This window comes from Topomyia yanbarensis, chromosome 1 (genome assembly GCF_030247195.1).
Source record: "Topomyia yanbarensis strain Yona2022 chromosome 1, ASM3024719v1, whole genome shotgun sequence".
Taxonomy (NCBI): Eukaryota; Metazoa; Arthropoda; class Insecta; order Diptera; family Culicidae; genus Topomyia; species Topomyia yanbarensis.
The window spans coordinates 183,600,586-183,614,704 of record NC_080670.1 but is presented as its reverse complement, the minus strand read 5'-3'; positions in this window follow the sequence as shown (position 1 = coordinate 183,614,704).

The following is a 14,119-nucleotide window of genomic DNA, read 5'->3' as shown; positions in this document are numbered from 1 at the left end:
GCTCTCGCAGAGCATGATAACATCCCGGTGATAATATGAACATCTAAGCATTTATAAACATTCAAACGCGGTCTCAAGCGTGAACTTGCAGTCCCCTGCACTCGCGCGATCATGAATCGGTTACGTCCGGAAGTCTCTACCCTCGATTCCAGAAGTTTAGGTCCATGTCTTCAATTGAATCAACTGAAAAGAAAGCTTTCGTATCCACTGGACAACACGTTCCATGGCGACATGATCGAGAACTCTAGTGATATGGAAGAACTCACTCTGTTCTAGAATCTGAACCGCACACGAAAAATTAAGTATCAAAGTCACGCTATCATTCTAGAACACACGCGAATATGCGAAAGGCAAACGGTTTTAATATAGAATTTATACACGCGAATTTACAGACACGTTAGTACACGTGACATACAAACGCACACGCGATCGAACACATTAACGTACGAATGTTCGAGCCTTTCGCGATGATACACGCGATCGCGAAGTCCCTACGCCCGCACATACCTGAACCGTACAATAAATATCACATTCAGAATCACAATTGGCCTAAAGCAGTGTTTTAGTGGGCGCCATTGCCTGTCTCGTCTGCAATTGTAGTGTGCGATTCTGACGGGGAGCCCCTTCCGAGAACCTAGCTACCGGATACTTGGCTCACCATAGAGTCGCGCAAGTTCGTGGTTCATCCTTCTCCTCCACACGCCATCCTACTGCACACGACCGAAGATCGTTTTCAGCACCCTTCTTTCGAAGACTTCGAGTGCTTGCAGATCCTCCTGGATCTCAAAGTTTTGTGGTGCACGACTTCCAGAGATAATACGCCTTCTGATCTCCCGGCTGGTGTTATTGTCCGCAGTCACCAATGAGCCTAGATAGATGAACTCGTCAACGACCTCGAACTCGTCGCCGTCGATCGTAATACTACTGCCCAAGCGTTCCCTCACGTACTTCGTCTTAGACACATTTATCTTCAGTCCTACTCGTGCTGCTTCGCGCTTCAGTCGGGTATACAGATCTGCTACCGTCTTTTTGTTTCTACCGATTTTATCCACGTCGTCAGCGAAGCACACGAACTGTCCGGACCTCGTGAAAATCGTGGCCCGCATGTTGAATCCCGCTCTTCGCATTACATCTTCCAGCGCTATATTGAACAGCAGGCAGGACAACTTAGTCCCCTGCGTGTTTCAAACGGACCCGAGAGGCCGCTCGAAATTTTGACACAACATCTCACACCATCCACCGTAGCCTTAATCAGTCTTGTCAGCTTCCCAGGGAAGCCGTTCTCGTCCATCATTTTCCATGGCTTCACACGGTCCACCGTGTCATATGCGGCTTTAAAGTCGATGGACAGATGATGTGTCGGGACCCGGTATTCACGGCATTTTTGGAGGATTTGCCGTATAGTAAAGATTTGGTCGTTTGTTGATCTGCCGTTAATGAAACCGGCCTGATAACTCCTGACAAATCTATTTACCAGCGGTGATAGGCGCCGGAACAGAATCTGGGATAGCACTTTGTAAGCGGCTTTTGTCACCGTGATCGCTCTGTAGTTTTCGCAGTCCTTTCTTGTATGTCGGGGTGATGACCCCTTCCTTCCACTTCTCCGGTAGCTGTTCCCTGTCCCAGATTCATTCGATTATTCGATGCATGCATTCCGTCAGTTTCTCCGGACCAACCTTGAAGAGTTCCACTCCTAGACCCTCCTTACCAGCTGCCTTGTTGTTCTTGAGCTGTTGAATAGTCTCGTTAACCTCATCCATAGTGGGCGCCGGTACATCCCCGTCGGCCGCGACACTGACATAATCGTCCTCCTCGAACGCGGCCTGATTGTCGGTCTGCGCACCATTCAGATGTTCATTGTAGTACTGCCTCCACCTTTCGACTACCTCACGTTCGTCCGTCAAGATGCCACCTTCCTTGTCTCTACACATTTCGACCCGCGGCACAAAACCGTTGCGAAAGTCACTCAGCTTTTTGAAGAACGCCCGCGTTTCCTGAGAGCGATACAGCAGCTCCATCTCCTCTCTCTCCCAGACTCTTCCAGGCGACGCTTTTTGTACTGAAAAAGACGAGTCTGCTGTTTTCGCTTCCGTCGATAGGACTCCACGTTCTGACGAGTGGCTTGAAGCAACATCGCTGCGCGTTCTGCATTCTTTTCGTCCAATATCTCTTGGTACTCGCCATCGAACCAATCGCTCCGTCGACTCCTCTGTACGTATCCTAGGACGATCTCCGCAGTGCTGCTTATGGCTACTTTAGCCCTGGTTCAGCAGTCCTCCGGTGGCAGCGCTGCTTCAAGATGCTGTGCGTACGTTGTCACGACGTTGGTTTCCCTCAGTCGGTCCAGGTTATACCGCGCCGATATCTTACACTGTTCACTACGGATAGTTTTGAACGCAGTTTAACCATCACCAGATAATGGTCCGAGTCGATGTTAGCCCCCCTTACGTCGATAATGTCCGAGAAGTGCCGTCTATCAATCAGAACATGATCAATTTGCGTCTCTGTTTGTTGCGGTGATCTCCAGGTGTATCGGTGCAGGAGGCTGTGCTGGAAGAAGGTGCTCCTTATGACCATGTTCTTGGAGGTGGCAAAATCGATTAGTCTTAGACCGTTTTCGTTCGTCTGCTGGTGGGCGCTGAAGCTTCCAATTATCGGTCTGTATTCCACCTCCTGGCCAACCTCAGCATTAAGGTCGCCGAAGACGATCTTGACAGGCAGAGATCGTATTCACGCTCCAGCTGCGCGTAGAATTCGTCCTTGTCGTCATCGCTACTTCCGAGGTGGGGACTATGCACGTTAATTATGCTGATGTTGAAGAACCGGCCTTTGATCCTCAACCTGCACATTCAGTCGCTGACCGGGCACCATCCGATCACACGCTTTTGCATCTCCCCCACCATCATAAAAGCTGTTCCCAGCTCGTGTGTATTGCCGCAGCTCTGGTAGATGGTGTGGTTCCCGCGAAAGACCCGCACCGTAGACCCCTTCCAACACACCTCCTGCAGCGCCACAATGTCGAACTTGCGGTCTTTCACTATATCGACAAGTATGCGAGTGCTCCCGATAAAGTTAAGCTCCTGTCTCAAGTTTCCAGTCTCTTGTCCTTTTCCGTTGCGTACATCCGTGCCAATTTTGTCGATCCGAAATTTCTTGTTGAACTTCCTGAGCATGCTATTTTTATGGGCGGCTAAAGAGCGAACACGAAATTATTGGGACACCGAAAATGTCATGCCAATTTTCTTGTAATGTTTAAAATCAAACCAAAATTTTAGGGTAGTTTCATTGCCCAGTACTGCTCCACCGGGCGCAGCTCCGGACAGTTTGGCGGATTCATGTCATTTGGAACAAAATGGACAGAATTGGCCTCATACCACTCCAGGACACTTTTAGAACAGTGGCATGATGCCAAATCTGGCCAAAATAGCGGAGCTTCGTCGTGCTGCTGCAAGAAGGGTAAAAGGCGCTTCTCGAGGTACTCAGATTTGTAGATCTCGCCATTTACTGTGCCCTTTGTCACGAAAGGCGCACTCCTCAGTCCGCAAGAGCAGATGGCCTGCCAAACGAGATATTTGGAGGCGAACTTCGACATTTTCTTCTTCTTAAATTTATCGTCCACATAGAACTTGCTCTTGCCGGTGAAAAACTCCAACCCCGGAATTTGCTTAAAAAAGGCTTTTATATACGTTTCGTCGTCCATCACACAGCAGCCATATTTTGTCAGCATCTTTTCGTAGAGCTTCCGTGCCCGAGTTTTAGCCGTCGATTGTTGCCGCTCATCGCGGTTTGGGAAGTTCTGTACCTTGTATGTATGTAGTCGAGCTCTTCTTCATTTCATTCAGGACATAGCTCTGCGACATGCCGATCTTTTTAGCCAAATCACGGGTTGAGACGTTGGGATTTGCTTTAATCATCCGCTTCACCTTTCCCTCCGTCTTTTTGTTCTCCGGTGCTGGTTTTCTTCCAGCTCCTTTGCCGTGGTCCAACGTCAACCGCTCCTAGAACCGCTTCAACACTCTGGAGACGGTTGAATGGTGAATGTTCAATGTTTTTCCCAACTGCCGGTGCGACAGGTCAGGAAATTCCAGGTGTTTGGAAAGAATTTGTTCTCTCGACTCGCGTTGGTTCACCTCCATTTTCGTTGAATCGAAAAACACGACTTCGAGTTTGACAGCATGTAAACAATACACATCAATGAGAAAGTGTGCAAAATTTGGTTACTTTTTACCCAATGGTAAAAAGTTATGCCCTGTTGAATGTGTCGCAATAATTTCGTGTTCGCCCTTTAAAAATGCGTTTCTCATCACACTAACCTTGTTGGTGTGCCACGAAACTGCTACTTAAGGAAGCTAGAACATTTTCCTATACAATCAATTCGAGTTTTTGACGGAATGCCTACTGTTGCTCCTATTTTGTGCGAAAATATCTCCCCTCTTCACTTGGGGTTTCTTTTCGAAACACTCTTATTTTTCTTGTTCTCGTTTTCATTGCACTTTTTCAAATGCACTTTATTCACACACCACTGCAAAAACACTCGCGAAACTTTAATCGTTTACTAACAAAACTTCAAATTTTCTGCCAATGTGCAGATGACAAAAGGAAAATGTTCAGAAACTCTCATTTGTGCGTTTGAATTTTCACTTCAGATTTCAGTTTTTCTCAATGTAAACAAGCGAGTCGGTGCCTTGCAACGTGGCTTCCACATATCTTCACCTTTTAAGTAGAAATGACTTGCATCTACATTGAATACATGTGCGTACAAAATTCCACATATACAAACTACCATCAATCACTCTTCGAAGTTCGTATACACAAATATAATAGATGGATTTTCGATGGTGCAATACGTTACTATCTAAAGACACTCAATTTTTCAATGCTCAGTAATCTCAATTTAATCTTGACATATGTGCTCCAGTTATCAGTTTCGACACAAACAACCGACGCCGGCTTCATTTGGCAGCTCTACTCCTTCCACCGAATCATACACAAATGCGTAACAAACACTAACCTCCCATTCATCATATGTTTATTTGTAGGGCTGAAAGTGAACACTGTGACATTATCAAGCACAACAAACGGGATTGTTCCAAGCAAACAAACGTCAATCCAAGCAACGAATTATTATTTTCTCCCAGCAAGTCACTAATTGATCCCAGCATGCGTTCATGCCTCACATGGCATGCTGTGCTAGTCCTATTATTATTATTATTGTAGCCTTTCTTGTCTTTACCAATGACATGTGGTCAGTTCCGGTTAGCACAGCCTGTCTGTCAGTGAGGGGCTCGTGCATAAATGGTGTAGCTTTTTTTCCTTAGGGATTTAATGTCCTCCACTTCTGTTGTAAGTTGTCAAGACGTCCTTCAAAACCAAAAATTTTAATTCAAAACAGCCTCCTCCTCCTATCCCTCTTAGCAAACGTCGCCATAAAAAATGTACTACGTCATTTCTGAACGGTTCCCAAAACAAATTTCGTTACAACAATCACGGAGAAATAATTCCACATGCTCGGTTGGAATAATAAATGAGTTATTCCGCCAGTTAGACAATTAATGCACGCAATACGTCACTTTTCTGCTTCATTATTCGGCTTCGTGCATGTATTATGAAGCATGTGGAGTGGCACTTATATGCGAAAATTGTTTATTCCGTTTTACCATTTATTTTATTGATACATGATTTAATATTTGATTTTGGGTAACTGGGACAATGATTAGTGCCTGATCCTCCGTGATTCAGTGGAGTAGCTAGATGTTCGTCTTGAAATTTGTCAAAATTTTAGAACGAGCTCATAAAAATAGTGTGTTCCAAACCATTTTAATCATATTCTCAAAACATCCCACTTCTCACTCGATTCCAACTCTATTCGAAACTAGCTGCCTGGTAACATGATCCGATGTGGACCGATTTCCATCTCGTTTCCCCGAATGGATAGACGATCGAACAAAGAACCAACTTTGTCCCCACATATCAGCAAATAAAAAAATATCATCTCCGTATAATGACAGTGATGAAAAAAAGAAACAACAAAAACAAAACAACACAAATTTACATATTTCCCATCTCCGATTCTCGGTTGCCGACGAGAATTACCACCTCTCCGCCCATCCCCAAGGAAAACCCAGTGCAACATCAGCAAAAAAATATGAGACAATTTGCAGTCAACTGAAGTGAAAGCGTGCTGTTTTCTCGCCTGAAAATGCAAAACTTCATCGCCACCCTCTGGTCCCTGCTGCTGCTGCTGCTGCTGATGCCGTTGCTGGTGCGCTTGATGGAGCTTGCGTTCAACGTTGACTGATATGCGCAGCACAAAAGTTGGCGGTTAATAGTTGTTGTGTAAGGAATTTAATCTGCTTCCTCTCTCTCTGAATTACAATTGCCACTCAGCGCATTCTGCTAGGCATTCATCATCCGGGACGTGTTCCGATTACGCTCTTCTGTCCCAGTCCGAGTCTGTAAGGAATCGCCGGGAAACTAATTACACTTCATTTCCATCGATTTCACCGCGGACAATCAAAGCAGCTCGCTGCTAAACATAAATCATCTTATAATGAAGCGTAATCACGTTTCCCATTACGGAATACAATTACAACCGTGGCAGCAATTGTCTTCGGGGTCCGGATCATCACACAAACACCACGAACGGAAGCAGTTGTATCCTATATGTAACTGTGTAGATCGGTTTAGCCTTTTGAAACAAAGGAGCGCGAACTGTTTGTAGGTCCATCATTCGCGGCTGTGTGCGTCATCTTGGATTTAATAATTCTGTCAAGGACACTCATCATTCGGGGTGCAGTTTAACTGGCATTAGAGAAGAGAGAGGGGGTGACAACGAAACACATTTTTCTACGATTCGATCTTGATGATATAATACATGTTATTTATGTAGTAAAAAGTGGTATATAGTTCCACTCTGTTGTTGATTAATACATACATGTATGTTTTTTCAGTTTGTAAAATTCACGGGAAATAACTTTTTGGCTTTCTCAAATAAAGAAATAACTTTAACCGAAGACTGCATATTAGGAAGACTGATATGTCTTTCCTTCCTCCATACAAATACAAACGAGAAGCGACAGAGATCAAAGCACCTCTATTGTATGAAGGTAGGAAGCTGGATGTAAAAGTGTATATGTGTGTGTGAATCACTATTGGGGTTTTCGATTGATTGACACCGGTGTAGTGAAGTGCACTGGTTTTGCACTTTCTAGCAGAAGTGTCAATGGAACATACCCAGTTTTCTGCACTGAAAAACGGTGCAGTTTCAGTGCACTCCACTACACCGGTGTCAATCAATCGAAAATCCTATATGGGAAGTATCACCATATGGCATTGCTGTCACTGTATCCAGAATCGGGACAGAGTTCCCAGTCTTCTTGATATGCACTCTTCGCTTTAAGGCAGGGCCCGGAGTGCCGAGATTCATATACCATTCAATTCAGTTCGTTGAGATCGGAAAATGTATGTGTATGAATGTATGTGTAAGTGTGTATGTGTGTGTAATTGAAACACAAGATTCTCGGAGATGGCGGAACCGGTTTGCACATACTTACTTTCAAATGAACGGTATAACGCTCCCATAAGCTGCTATTAAATTTTTAGTTGATCCGACTTCCAGTTCCGGAGTTACTGCCACACAGCAAATTCCCATATAAACTGGTAACACAATGATGTCCAAATAATGTAATACATATTCAAATAGGCATAGGAAGCTCCAGCCAGCTGATAAAGGGGGCGGGGGGGCTCGCCTTCTTTTTGCATTAACATATATTTAGAAATATTCCAAAAACATTCTGAAAGGTAGTTCGTTCCTGCCATCTTCTTTCCCTAATTATACATATACAAATTACTGTTTGGAAAATGACTCAGATTAAAACTAACACATGTTTCCGTTAACCATAAGGCAGCCTTTTGTCATTCGCTTCTAATTATTCCCAATGACAGAATATCTTCTAAATCTTTGAAGATTAGATCATGAATGTTATTATTAACTCTTGCACACCATTTCCAAATCTCCTTGGATTTCGGGCATCTTTTGATACGGTGTTCGTTCGTATCTTCTTACCCACAAATATCACAGTTCGTGTCAACAATCTGACCTATATTATTTGCTTCCAATTTTGCTTTATTTGGATTTAAATCATTTAACAGTATGAACAACATTGATCGATCGACATTTAGAAAATTATGCGAAATGTTAGACCATAATACATCCCAGTTCATTTCAGCGTATGCTTCTTCAATTTTTGGTTTTATCGTATAGTTATTCAGAAAGTGAGAGTATATCAACTTGGTTGAATCGAGTCCATTGATTGTTTTGATTTCATTTCGTAGTTATTCTTTCACATTCTACCAAGAGCTCCAGGATATTTAAAAGAAACCAGAAATTTTGCCTGCTTCAAGATCCCATCACTGTCCCGATGATAAAGCAAATTATTTATGAACAAGGCTTTTGCCTTGGATTCAACTTCTACAAGTTGAATGCATCCTTTTGCATAATATAAATATAATTGCTCCCTTTGTGTTTAAAAAATGGCTCCGTTCCAAACAAATTACCCAACAATTCATCGAATATTAGCTAGTGGAAGGAAATATTTAAGCCAAGTACCATAATTTTGATAGTGCATAACAATTGATCCAAAAACTCCTTTCCATTAGGCTCAGGTTCCTGTCACGATGAATGTTAAGATAGTTTCATAACTAACGTTGATCGTAGTAATCCAGTTTTGGCAGAATGTTATTCCAAGAATTTTTAAACCATCTACTTCCTTTGGTAAGTGTGGACCGCAACACAAATTATTGATTCTCATGTAACGAGATTTTCGAAAATTAACGCGTAGATTTGAATGGATGGCGAAAGAATGAAGGATTTGCATTATCAAATCAAATTCTTCGTCAGAATGGATAAATATATGTATATTATCAGCATACGCAACTATCTTGATGAACTTATCGTTTACAAGCACACCAAGCAAACTATCGTAAAGCTTATGCACCAGTGGTTTAATGTACAAAACATAGAATGCCATGCTTAAAGGACATCCCTGCCGATACTGAACGATAAATCTTGTACTTGCGAAGTTGCGTTCTTATACAGATTCTTAAAACAATGAATCAAACTTTGTGGAAAATTAAATTTTCCTAACACCCTCCAAAGAGAGTCGAATATTATCAAAGGCTTTTTCCAGATCTATACTAATCAACAAACCTTTGACTCTGTTAGATTCCATACTTTTTATGATTAATTTGCGTATATCTGAGAGATTATTGACGCTCGAGCTGTTAGATAAACAAGCAGTTTGACCAGGATCGAGCAGATCATTGAGTTTTTTTTTTCAACCGATTGGCGATTACTTTTGCAAGTTTGTAGTCCGTATTTAAAAGACTTATAGGTCGGTAATTGGCCAAGGAAGTCACTTCACCTTTTGTTTTTTGGGACCAAGGTGATTATTCCTTTCGAAAACTCAGTTGGCGAGCATACGTTGCCTGAAAGGTAATTGTTAAATAATTTTCCCAAGTCTTCTTTGACTGCTTCAAAATGTGCCACATAAAATTCATAAGTTAAACCGTCAGCTCCGGGTGACTTTTCTTACCGCAGGCATTGAGGGTCGTGTAGAGTTCCATCTCCGTAATGGGGTGGGTTAACATAGTTTGTTGTTGGTGGTGTAATGTTTTGTTGATGTAATTTAATGAATCTCCTATTTCATCATTTATATCAATCTGAGCTTGTTGCGAAAATATTCAAAAACAATTGTTCTGCGCTTTTGCGGGTCTGATGTCACAATATTCCCATGCACGACCTCAAGGCATGATGATTTCATGCTATGATTTATTTGTGCAGAGATTTGAGATTTGATAAATATTCAAAAGTTCATTTTCAAATGTATAGTTTGCTTTGTTGATTCTATAGCTATAATTCCTCAATCTATCAGATTCAATAACCAACAGCCTCGATTTGATTATACAAATTTCATCGCACATTACTCCACTCAATAATTGTCTTTGGTAAAGGTTATTAAAATTAGAGTAAAGTTCATTTTTTCTATTGTGGATCCTTTGATTCAATGCCCAACTTTCGTTTTTATAGAAACTTCGCGCCTTTCTTTTGAATGCGTAGTTCCACAACGCGCTATGATCGCTTGCAAAAATATGGCGACTTGTAATTGACATCATATTCCGCTACGAACCTTTGAACCAACTCTTCTGGATTCAGCAGCGACGCATTTATTTTCCAATACCCTTGTCCTTGGAATACTAATTGATCTTTCTACACACTAATCTTAAGAATCAATGTCTTATGATCAGAGAAGAGCACGGGGGTGCTTTTGAAATCTAAAACATTACGCCGGAGTTCTTGTGTAATGTAAAAATGGTCAATTCGCCACGAGGAACCGTTTCGTATGAAGGTAAAATCTTTTTTTTACAGGTAACCGCGGCATCAATCACATCGATTCTACTAGTTCTTTAAATTCTGGACAAAAATTATTGCAGACTGATTTGGTATTGTTGCTCCTAGTGCCTCTTTCAACTTTAAATTCATCGAAAGAGTTCTTGTTCCCAAGGATCTGTTCACCTTTTTGTAGCCAAGGTCTTCGGATCCCGACGATGCCTCGCCTGATTCACCAGCTCTGTTCGGAGACATCTTATTTCTTACCCGCTTTCTGTCATGAGTAACCTCCATTCACTGTTCGTTCTGTTCTATGTGGACTTTGTCTGTGCTCTGTGTACTGAATTCTTTACTACCGCAGATACGTCTGCGTCTGCTTACTCCTGCATCCGATGTCTGCTTGACTCCACTCTCTTTTGGGTTCTGGACCTGGTTCATCCTAACTTCCTTATCCAAGGCTACGATGCTGGCTGCTGTCTTTTCTACTGCTACTGCCTTTTTCTCCGCTGCGCTCTTTAATGCTTCAACCTGCTCTGCACGCTGTCTGGGGTTAATGGTTCCAATGACGGTCATTTCCATTTCACCCGTCCGCGAACTGTTTGTACCTGTACCACTCGGCGAGCCAGCAACCACATCCTTGAAAGATGATCCTATTAACAGTTCGGTCGGTTGACGCCGTCTTGGACACTCTGTTTTTGGTGCTCCAAACTTTCGCATACAAAACATTTGCTCTTCATCCCCGCGTGGAAAACACGTTCCTGAAAGTTTCTCACGTGCAAAGTTGCAGGAATTTTGCTCAGGGCGAAACCAAATAGGGAATCCTGATTCGAGGGAGTACTTCTCTCAAACAAGCCGCTGAATTTTACCGAACTTGGCCATCACAGTCGCTATTTCGCGGTCTTCGATTTCTGGTGGCAAATTGAACAATCGGCCGTATTGGAAGGAACCAGACCAGCAGACCAGAAAACAAACATTTTGGTCTCTGTGCATGCAGAGGAGATACTCGCATGTTAACTTCAACATTTTCTCCAAAAACGAGAAAATCTCATCGTCCTTTGGTTCCGAAGAACCCTTCCCGAACTGAATGAGCATGGAATTTGCGTGAGCACGCGGCAACTCCATCCTAACCTTACTTTTATAAATTCCGATTCTATAATAAGTGCTCGATGCGCAGCACTAGTGCTCCGCACAATAGAAAATACACAATGCTTGATAAGTCAGGTTTTCCTTTCGAGTACGTTTTCAAATATGCCTATCTCGCACGACGTCTGAATCAAAACTGACTTGGTAAACTATATCTGATGCACGGTTTGGAAAATGGATTTCAAAATTTTAGATTAGATACTTTCGAAATAGTGTAATCTATGTGTTCCTTCAAATTCAGTTTTGAGTCCAGCAGACTTCTCAGATCCTTGACGGACAATTCCCGTTTTAGGATAGTCTGTAAAATATTATAGTCGTAGGGGAACTGGGGGCAAGTCCGACACCTTAAGCGCAATCATTTTTCTAAAATACCACAAAGCTCCAAAAATTGTATATTCTGTGCGTAATCCTTGTTTAGATGGTTCTTAACAAGATATAATTTTTTAAGCGTTTCAAAAATTTGGATTCATTAAAAATTATTGGTTGCCAAAAAATGGAGAAAAATAACATTTTAAAAACGCTGCGGGTAAGACCGACACCCGGAAGTGGCAAGAGCGATACCCTTGTTAGCTTTCTTTTTGTCCAATTTTTTTCAATAAAAATGTTTTGTGTATGTGTGATAAAGTGTAACTATGTGTTTAGGAGTATGTGTGATACAAATGCATACTTTCTGGAATTTCATCGCGTAGCAAGAGGAAGAGCATACGAATGTGTGGTGTGAATAAATTATGTTCAACACTTGGTTTGTATTATGGTAAATATTTTCCCTCTTAATCTCTTCAAGCTTTATTAGCGCTTGTGAAGCCATTCTAAGAAGCAAGATCCGTTCTGCAAGAAGAATATAGCCTCTGTTATTAAGATTCATTCACTTAGAAGTAACATACGCTTTTGTAGTAAGCTATCCGATTCATGTTATGATTTTTCGGAACTCTGTTGATCAACAATCCGGCAGTCGATGGAAATTGTTCTTCAATATCATTTTAGAATCTGATATTAGATTATCCTTTTTCCTTTTGTTTTATAAAAAAAACTATGAATCGCGCTCAATTTGATTTTTTAATTTTTTGGTCGGCTTGAGACAATACTGACAAGGAATAAATGCAAATACCAGAGTTTCCGTATATTTCAAATATTAACATGATGTTATAAAAGTAGAATACTATAAACAACTCCCAGTCGTTCGCATTGAATCAAAAATGAACTCAACCATAAATAAATAGCGTGTCGATCTTACCCCTCCTAAAACTGTCGGTCTTACCCCAACCGTGCACATTTTTGTTAAATGTCCAATAAACAGTGTTGGAATACTCAAACTTATCCTCAACGCAGATAAATAATGATATGGAGAGTAGATTAGAATGTTCGGCAAAAATACTGGTGATTTTCAAAGCCTTTGTGCTGTTAAAACCTTAAAGAGTTTCAACTAAAAATAACATCCAAGTGCGCATCAACTTTGTTTTCGTATGTTTTGTTTATTTTGTGACGTTAGATGAATCTATATGGCATCTGTATGTCTCGAAATGCTCAAAATAATCGTACTAATGATATCCTGTTATTATTGTATGATTCAAAATTTGATATCTATGAAAAGTCGTGGGGTGTCGGGCTTACCCACGGTGTCGGACTTGCCCCCAGTTCCCCTACTGGATGGTAGAGTGTTTCCGGGCGAAGGAGATAACTGAGCATTTAGAGGGATTCAACTTTGGCCTGTTAACCTTGCACCAATTTGTGAAGATATCCAACTGAGACTGCAAGAATTCGGTATCGGTTGGTGTTTTGATAATACGAAATAATTTGAAGTCATCAGCAAACGATAGTTTCATGCACTTGATCGAAAGATTTAAGTCATTCAGGTGGAGTAAAAATATCAAAGGCGCCTAGATGACTGCCCTGTGGAACTCCAGAGCTTGCTGCAAATGGGGATGTCGTGTTGTCGTCAATTTTTACAGTCATTTCACGTCCAGCCAGTGGAGCCAATTAAGAAAAGAGTCGCCTAATCCAAGCCTGTTTAGCTTGGAAATTGTTTTCTGATGTTTGATTTTGTCGAAAACTGAGGAGAAGTCAGTATATATGGGATCTACTTCAAGTCTTGTTTGCAATGAATTGATGATGAATGATGTGTTGTGGACCGCAAAGAATTTTGACTTTTTTTTCGGAACACACCTATGTCAAATGGTAATTGGATGTACAGATCATATGCAAAATATAAGCTTTTCCCGATAGCTCTAGTTCACCCACAAGCTTCTATAGTATTATATATGGAAACACAGAATTAAAAACTTAAAATTCATTAAAACATTTCACAGTACCTTTGCATACCTCAAAACTTATGGTCGCGTGGCTTATTTTATAACGAACAACTTTGCTGAAGATTGCATATTGATTGGAGGTTCCTCGACAAAGTTATTTAACTTTGAAGACGAACCGATTTTTTTGAAAATTCCTATTCTAAACATGTGAGAAAAAGAGAGGCAATACATAACTTTATGAGAATATCTGTTTACTGCAAAATCGGATCAATTTGCAATCTCCGGCAATATTGATCCTTGCATCATGAGCTATATATCCGCAGATTTTGGGATGCACAAG